The sequence below is a fragment of the Salmo salar genome, chromosome 23 (assembly GCF_965601325.2).
Source record: "Salmo salar chromosome 23, fSalSal1, whole genome shotgun sequence".
In the NCBI taxonomy this organism is placed as follows: Eukaryota; Metazoa; Chordata; class Actinopteri; order Salmoniformes; family Salmonidae; genus Salmo; species Salmo salar.
The window spans coordinates 49,942,015-49,951,888 of record NC_138313.1 but is presented as its reverse complement, the minus strand read 5'-3'; the positions used below and the strand labels follow the sequence as shown (position 1 = coordinate 49,951,888).

The 9,874-nt window shown below is 39.3% G+C and overlaps 1 long non-coding RNA gene across 1 annotated transcript; it reads right to left on the bottom strand.

Moving 5' to 3' along the window:
• Positions 1 to 5,141: 5,141 nt before the first annotated feature.
• LOC123729814 (uncharacterized) lies at positions 5,142 to 6,626 on the bottom strand. Its single transcript, XR_006761470.2, has 3 exons — positions 6,015 to 6,626; positions 5,516 to 5,636; positions 5,142 to 5,405 (listed from the first exon to the last, which is right to left on the bottom strand). It is a non-coding gene; the product is annotated as an uncharacterized LOC123729814 (long non-coding RNA).
• Between the last annotated feature and the right edge of the window lie 3,248 nt (positions 6,627 to 9,874).

The following is a 9,874-nucleotide window of genomic DNA, read 5'->3' as shown; positions in this document are numbered from 1 at the left end:
CTTGATTGTGTATTTATTATTCACCTTAAACTGATGAGTAGTTAACCTTGTCCCTTAAACTGATGAATAGTTAACCTGGTCCCTTAAACCGATGAATAGTTAACCTGGTCCCTTAAACTGATGAATAGTTAACCTGGTCCCTTAAACCGATGAATAGTTAACCTGGTCCCTTAAACTGATGAATAGTTAACCTGGTCCCTTAAACTGATGAATAGGTAACCTGGTCCCTTAAACTGATGAATAGTTAATTAACCTGGTCCCTTAAACTGATGAATAGTTAGCCTGGTCCCTTAAACTGATGAATAGTTAACCTGGTCCCTTAAACTGATGAATAGTTAATTAACCTGGTCCCTTAAACCGATGAATAGTTAACCTGGTCCCTTAAACTGATGAATAGTTAACCTGGTCCATTAAACCGATGAATAGTTAACCTGGTCCAGGTCAGTTTGTGCTGCCTTGTCAACTCATGTCTTACCAACTGGAATTTTGCAATACATCACTAACAGATCTGGGACCAGGTTAATGAACGGTCCGTTTTCTAATCTCAGTAAATGTCGTGATGGCGTCCGGTCTACGCCGCTCGTTGACTGTAACATTAGCTAAACGTGTCAGCACCTCAACGCATTTCTCCTGTTTACGATTGGAAGGGATAATAGTTTTGTTTTTTATGAGCATGGGCTTGTTTCTATACAGCATATTATCGTTCATATTCCATTGACCCAGTTCAATGTTAACATCGATAGGTTTAGGCTACTACATGACACTCAAATTTTCCCTGTACCCATCATGAGGTTGCTACAACCTAGGCGATGAATCAAAGATTACAATGTAGGTGCACGCAGGTCGAGAGACAAATTGTCTTATCACCTTGATTACGCCAGTGACACATTAAAAACCGACCTTGCACACTCTTGCCTGCATCAAATCTAATCAAATAAAATTGTATTTGTCAAATGCGCCGAATACAACGGGTGTAGACCTTACCGTGAAATGCTTACTTTACAAACCCTTAACAAACAATGCAGTTTTAAGAAAATAAAGTTACAAAATAAACGAATGTAAAAAAAAATAAAAAAAGTAACACAATAAAAGAACAATAACGAGGCTATATACAGGGGGTACCGGTGCGGGTACGAGTTAGTCAAGGTAATTTGTACATGTAGGTAGGGGTGAAGTGAATATGCATAGATAATAAACATTGAGTAGCAGAAGCGTAAAAACAAAGGGGGGGTATGTGTCAATGTAAATAGACCGGGTAGCCATTTGATTAATTGTTCAGCAGTCTTATGGCTTGGGGGTAGAATCTGAGCCTTTTGGACCTATACTTGGTGCTCCGGTACCGCTTGTACTATGCCGTACGCGCTACCCTCTGTAGTTTCTCACGGTCGGATACCGAGCAGTTGCCATACCAGGCGGGGATGCAACCAGTCAGGATGCTCTCGATGGTGCAGCTGTAGAACTTTTTGAGGATCTGGGGACCCATGCCATATCTTTTCAGTCTCCTGAGGGGGAATAGGTTTTGTTGTGCCCTTTTCACAACTGTGTTTGGACCAGGATAGTTTGTTGTTGATGTGGACACCAAGAAAATTGAAACTCTCGACCCGCTCCACTACATCCCCGTCGATGTGAATGCGGGCGTGTTCGGCCCTCCTTTTCCTATAGTCCACGATCATCTCCTTTGTCTTTCTCACATTGAGGGAGAGGTTGTGGTCCTGGCACCACACTGCCAGTTCTCTGACCTCCTCCTTATAGGCTGTCTCATCATTGTCAGTGATTAGGCCTACCATTGACATTTACAATTAAGTCATTTAGCAGACACTCTTATAGTAGTGAATGCATACATTTCATACATTTTTTTCTCTGTACTGGTCCCCCGTGGGAATTGAACACACAACCCTGGCGTTGCAAACACCATGCTCTACCAACTGAGCCACACGGGACCTACCACAGTTGTGTCGTCAGCAAACTTAATGATGGTGTTGGAGTCGTGCCCGGCCACGCAGTCATGGGTGAACAGGGAGTACAGGAGGGGCCTAAGCACTCACCCCTGAGGGGTCCCCGTATTGAGGATCAGTGTGGCAGATGTGTTGTTACCTACTCTTACCACCAGGGGGCGGTGTCATAGAAATTCTAACCAGAAAGGGAGACTGCAGAATCTTTCAAACAACAATTGAATTATAAGATGGAGCAATTAACCTGCTGAGTTGTTAAGGACCAACGGTCAGAGTTCTACCTCTCCTTTTATCAATATGACAGTTGGCAGATGTGTAGAAACAGGGGCAGAACAGAGTATACAAAAGCTTGTCTTTGAAGATGGCTGACGTTGACGAGGGCTCACACGCACTAGATCAGCATTCAACACCATAGTACCCTCCAAGCTCATCATTAAGCTGGAGGCCCTGGGTCTGAACCCCGCCCTGTGCAACTGGATCCTAAACAACACCTCCGCCACGCTGATCCTCAACACTGGGGACCCACAAGGGTGCGTACTCAGCTCCCTCCTGTATTCCCTGTTCACCCATGACTGCGTGGCCATGCACGCCTCCAACTCAATCATCAGGTCTGCAGACGACACAACAGTAGTAGGCTTGATTACCAACAATGACGAGACAGGCTACAGGGAGGAGGTGAGGACTCTCAGAGTGTGTTGTCAGGAAAACAACCTCTCACTCAATGTCAACAAAACAAAGGAGATGATCGTGGACTTCAGAAAACAACAGAGGGAGCAGCTCCTATCCACATCGACGGGACCACAGTGGAGAATGTGGAAAGCTTCAAGTTACTCGGTGTACACATCACTGACAAACTGAAATGGTACTCTCACACAGACAGTGTGGTGAAGAAGGTGCAACAGTGCCTCTTCAACCTCAGGAGGCTGAAGAAATTTGCGTGGCACCTAAAACCCTCACAAACTTTATCAGATGCACAATTTAGAGCATCCTGTCTGGCTGTATCACCGCCTGGTATGGCAACTGCACCGCCCGCAACCGCAGGAGATTCCAGAGGGTGGTGCGGTCTGCCCAACGCATCACCGGGGATAAACTACCTGCCCTCCTGGACACCTACAGCACCTGATGTCACAGGAAGGCCAAAAATATCATCAAGGACAACAACCACCCGAGCCACTGCCTGTTCACCCCGCTATCATCCAGATGGTGAGGTCAGTATAGGTGCATCAAAGCCGGGACCGAGAGACTGAAAAACAGCTTCTATCTCAAGGCCATCAGACTGTTAAATAGCCATCACTAGCACATAGAGGCTGCTGCCTATATACAGTTGAAGTCGGAAGTTTACATACACCTTAGCCAAATACATTTAAACTCAGTTTTTCACAATTCCTGACATTTAATCCAAGTAAAAATGTCCTGTTTTAGGTCAGTTAGGATCATCACTTTATTTTAATTAATTTGAAATGTCCGAATAATATTAGAGAGAATGATTTATTTCAGCTTGTATTTCTTTCATCACATTCCCAGTGGGTCAGAAGTTGACATATGCTCAATTAGTATTTGGTAGCATTGCCTTTAAATTGTTTAACTTGGGTCAAATGTTTCGGGTAGCCTTCCACAAGCTTCCCACAATAAGTTGGGTGAATTTTGGCCCATTCCTCCTGACAGAGCTGGTGTAACTGAGTCAGGTTTGTAGGCCTCCTTGCTCACACACGCTTTTTCGGTTCTGCCCACAAATTTTCTATGGGATTGAGGTCAGGGCTTTGTGATGGCCACTCCAATACCTTGACTTTTGTTGTCCTTATTAAGCTATTTTGCCACAACTTTGGAAGTATGCTTGGAGTCATTGTCCATTTGCAACCAAGCTTTAACTTCCTGACTGATGTCTTGAGATGTTGCTTCAATATATCCACCTAATTTTCCTTTCTCATGATGCCATCTATTTTGTGAAGTGCACCAGTCCCTCCTACAGCAAAGCACCCCACAACATGATGCTGCCACCCCCGTGCTTCTTGGTTGGGATGGTGTTCTTCGGCTTGCAAGCCTCCCCCTTTTTCCTCCAAACATAATGATGGTCATTATGGCCAAACGGTTCTATTTTTGTTTCATCAGACCAGAGGACATTTCTCCAAAAAGTACAATCTCAATCCCCATGTGCAGTTGCAAACCGTAGTCTGGCTTTTTTATGGCGGTTTTGGAGCAGTGGCTTTTTCCTTGCTGAGCGGCCTTTCAGGTTATGTCGAAATAGGACTCGTTTTACTGTGGATATAGATACTTTTGTACCTGTTTCCTCCATCATCTTCACAAGGTCCTTTGCTGTTGTTCTGGGATTGATTTGCACTACAGTATATACACACTCATCTCATATGTATATACTGTATTCTATACTATACTACTGTATCTTAGTCTATGTATTACTCATCTCATATGTATATACTGTATTCTATACTATACTACTGTGTCTTAGTCTATGTATTACTCATCTCATATGTATATACTGTATTCTATACTATACTACTGTGTCTTAGTCTATGTATTACTCATCTCATATGTATATACTGTATTCTATACTATACTACTGTGTCTTAGTCTATGTATTACTCATCTCATATGTATATACTGTATTCTATACTATACTACTGTGTCTTAGTCTATGTATTACTCATCTCATATGTATATACTGTATTCTATACTATACTACTGTATCTTAGTCTATGTATTACTCATATCATATGTATATACTGTATTCTATACTATACTACTGTGTCTTAGTCTATGTATTACTCATATCATATGTATATACTGTATTCTATACTATACTACTGTGTCTTAGTCTATGTATTACTCATCTCATATGTATATACTGTATTCTATACTATACTACTGTGTCTTAGTCTATGTATTACTCATCTCATATGTATATACTGTATTCTATACTATACTACTGTGTCTTAGTCTATGCCGTTCTGACATTGTTCGCCCATTTATTTATATATTCTTAATTCCATTCCTATACTTAGATTTGTGTGTATTGTTAGATATTACTGCACTGATGGAGCTAGAAACACAAGCATTTTGCTACACCCGCAATAACATCTGCTAAACACTTGTAGGATGGATAAATAAGGCGTATTGAGCAGGGCTAGAGGCTCTACAGTGAAATAAGGCAATAATTACTAACCAAAACAGAAATATGTTTTTAGTTAAATCATAGTTTATTCAGTTATATAGTTTCAAAAATAGAATTTTATTGGTCAGAGCCATCATCCCTTCTGTGTAGCCAGATGAATCTTCCTGCTGAACAGCCAATCTCATCAAAGTGCTCAATGCTGCCTGGTGTGCTCTCTCTGGATTCACTGGGTGTCCAAGGATACCGCTGTGGAGCCCTGGTTGGTGGTGATCACGGGTCAATGCTGTTTCACATTGACGTTGCCACAGGATCCTGGATGGTACTTCCTGAATGAGAAGAATCAGAGGGGGTTGATTAGGTTGGAAATGTCATTACATGTTATCAGCTGTAACATTGTCTCAACAGTGATGAATACCAAGTGCTGTACAGGACTTACAACACATTGAGACAGTACTGAAGCTTTGTGATGGGAAGATATGGCTGTTACTGCAGTGGTGTGGAGGCTGCATTGTGGGGCCTGGTGGACTGACAGAGTTGGTGGGATGAGATGGGGGAGTCTGGAGGTCAAAACATGATGAACAAACAAAACAAAAAAACATCAGAAAAACTGATTTAATACCAACTGTTAAAGTCTCAAATATATGTCAGGAAACTTTTGACACAGTTTGTTATGATAAAAAAAATATTTACAACAGGTAAACTGGGTTCATTTGGATTAGACTGAAGGAAAGTATGGTTGACACCAAAGCAATTTGTTAAGCAGTTGTGTTCCTTGTTGGCAGTGGAAGCTGGAACACACATCACCCCAATCATAACACCTACAGAACATTCTGCTTTTTGTAAATCAAGTTCCTCTAGATCTAGGATATGTGTTCAGTGTAGCAGAGGTAGTATCACGTTGGCATTGGTGTCACTGGAGAATAATCTGTACTTACCCGCTCTGTGGCCCCGCCTGGCTCCTCCCAGAAGCGGAGGTGGAACAACGTGGGGGATAATGAAGATGAATTTGTTGATATTTTATAACATTTTGGGATGTTTTATTTTGTTTTATTTGGACCCTCCACCACCCGCCCCTTCCATGAAGGACAACTTTTTAAAATAAATTCAATTAATCAAAGAATTTCCATGTTCAAATAATTTCAGAAAATGTTTCAGAAAATGTTTTTGAAAAAAATAGGTTTAGTCGTTTCATAAATTTGGAACAGTACTTCTGTTTATCTTTCCAGGTTCCCCCAGCTAAAGGTGGCATAATCTGGCGGAAGTCATTCCAAGAATGTAAGGAATTTATTGTCATTGCAATTAGGTTAATAAATATCATCACTGGATTTCTGATTACCTCTGAAAATAATACCGCAACTAAAGCAGTGATGTCAAAACTATTATTTATACAAAGAAGTTTTTCTTGATTTCCAAAGATTATATCAGTGAGAGCAAGACAGAAATCTAGGTTCTTCGATACCTTATTATCTAATGTACTATATGGGACATGATTTAAATGTTTTCCTTTAATTACAATATCAGATACATTAAGTCTGCCTCCCTGAATAGCATACGGGATAGTGTGTTCATTAATTCTGAGCTCAGTTTTAATATAGAAGTCATACCTATCTATTAAAGAAATATGACTCCCTGATATTATATAAATTGGGTCCGTTATATTTTGTATTTTTTCCTTATTTTTCCAGAAATACACAATTACGTTGACATAATCATACAAACTATTAATGTAAATCACATAGTTACTTTCTTGAAAGATGATATTTTTTTTCAGGAAAATAATTGTTTTAAATACAGTATTTTCATTAAAAGGACCTATGAAGTCTAATTTGAGTTTACAATTGTCTTTCGAGAAAACCTGGTTAAAGTTTGGGTCATCAATATTAATAGTAATTTGTTTATTTTGTCTACCGTACTGCATTATCATAATGATAATTTTTTCTTTGACATTTTCCTCAACTTTCACTTTAATGCCAAAATGTTGGTTTTCATCTTCATTATCCTGAAAAAAATGAATAAAAAAACCAGAACAGAATTTGTTTAACCTTGTTTTTACATTAAACACAAAGAGGAAGTGAGTGAAATGATTTTCAATCATACGACGACAAACACAAGCAGTATCTGTAACAGCACCGTTTCTAGACAGACAACAGAGGATGTTCATGATGTTTTGATAAACAGACTATTAGAATTAGAATATAGGTTAACATAAACATTACCTCTTCAGTTAACTTTCATAAGAAATTCTCCAAATTAGTTTTAAAATAATCTTACCCTCATCACGCTCCAACTCCGCAAATGTTTGTATTAAAACGCCCGGATAAGTTCTAGATGTGACTCTACTGAAAAGGATAATCTTTGAAGACCAGTTTATGTCAAAAATTTCCATAAACTGTTGTTCACTTGGGAGTACTGTTGGGTATTTATCAGCTTAATCAGGTGATCAAACAGGATGTGGGTGTGTCGGGTGTGGATGCGTGTTCCATCTTGCCTGTCTGTTCAGTTTCCTGACAGAGCTAAATGTATTTGTAAAATCACTACACACTTCACGTAAAAGATTAGGCATTAAAATAATTGAAGAACACTATTTTAATCTTCAGGATCACTTTCCTCTCTTCAAACAGGAATAACAGCATACTGTTTGATAACCCACGACAGACAGACGGCTATTTCTGAGATTACAGGTGCCTGCTATTTCTGAGATTACAGGTGTTTGCACAATGTTTGCACAATGGCCTTCCCATTTCATATACAATGCCTTCAGAAAGTATTCACACACCTTGAATTTTTACACATTTTGTTGTCTTACAGACTGAATTTGAAACTTTTTCAATAAATTAAATTAATCAATCAAATGTTCACATTTCAAAGAGAATTTATTTCAGAACAATGTTAAGGAAAATGTTATTGAAAAATAAGGATGAGTTGTTTTGTACATTGGGAAAGTACTCCTGTTTATTTTCCCAGGTTCCCCCAGGTGCTGGTTGAAGGCGCTCCAACTATGCCAGGAATCCATTGTCATTGTGGTACCAGCCGCTTGACGACCGCGCAACAGGCAGTTCTGGGAAACAGATGAACATTTCTGAGAAGTCACACCCTTTACTTGACATACTGTAATAAATGATTGATTGGTTATGTACAAGCTGTGCTATGCAGATGCAGCATTCAGTGGGCTGAATAAACTTGGTTTGAGCTTTTCTCTGCATCCGTTTGAGTTCATACTCTGTTCACAACCTAAGACCTTGCTTCATTGTATTTACTCTAATGCCTAAATGTTCTTATTCATCTTCAGAATTAGAATTACATTAACCTTGTTTTCACATTAAACTAACATAAAGAAAAGGGTGGTGACATGTTCTAATCTTCCCATGCAGTCACATGATGACAAACACAAGCAGTATCTGTAACAGCACCGTTTCTAGACAGACAACAGAGGATGTTCATGATGTTTTGATAAACAGACTATTAGAATTAGAATATAGGTTAACATAAACTTTACCTCTTCAGTTAACTTTCATAATAAATGCTCAAAATGAGTTTTGAAAGAATCTTCACCTCCACAAATGAAGTATTAAAAACACTTGAGAAGCTGTCATTGTGAACAGATTACATTTGTGAAATGCACTCATTTGGGATCTGGTGTTACACTAAAAGGGCATTATCCTCTACGGGATCAGTATCCCCCACGAGATGATTGAGCTAACGTAGGCTAATTTGATTAGCATGAGGTTGTAAGTAACAAGAAGATTTCCCAGAATCAGAGGGGGTTGGTTAGGTTGGAAATGTCATTACATGTTATCAGCTGTAACATTGTCTCAACAGTGATGAATACCAAGTGCTGTACAGGACTTACAACACATTGAGATAGTACTGAAGCTTTGTGATGGGAAGATGTGGCTGTTACTGCAGTGGTGTGGAGGCTGCATTGTGGGGCCTGGTGGACTGACAGAGTTGATGGGATGAGATGGGGGAGTCTGGAGGTCAAAAAATGATGACCAAACAAAACAAAAAATATTAGAAAAACTGATTTAACACCAATTCTTAAATTCTAAAATATATGTCAGGAAACTTTAGACAGTTTGTTATGATAAAAAAAGATTTACAACAGGTAAAACTGGGTTCAGTTGGATTAGACTGAAGGAAAGTATGGTTGACTCCAATGTAATGTGTATAGTGGTTCGTGTTCCTTGTTGGCAGTGGAAGTTGGAACACACATCATAACACCTACAGAACATTTGTAAATGCAAATCAAGTTCCTCTAGATCTGCAGATACGTGTTCAGTGTAACAGAGGTATAGTACCACGTTGGCATTGACGTCAGTGGAGAAGAATCTGTACTTACCCGCTTTGAGCCCCGCCTGGCTCATCCCAGAAGCAGAGGTGGAGCAACGTGGGGGATAATGAAGATGAATTCAAATCAAATTTTATTGGTCACATGGTTAGCAGATGTTAATGCGAGTGTAGCGAAACGCTTGTAAAAATTTTAGGGGGATTTAAAAATAATAATTAAAACCTATAGAAGTTACTTTAGAAAATGTTTCAGATTTTGTTTAAAAAAAAATATATATACACTGCTCAAAAAAATAAAGGGAACACTAAAATAACACATCCTAGATCTGAATGAATGAAATACTCTTATTAACCTGTTGGGTCTAGGGGGCAGCATTTGCACGTCTGGATAAAAAAAATGTACCCGATTTAATCTGGTTACTAATCCTACCCAGTAACTAGAATATGCATATACTTATTATATATGGATAGAAAACACTCTAAAGTTTCTAAAACTGTTTGAATGGTG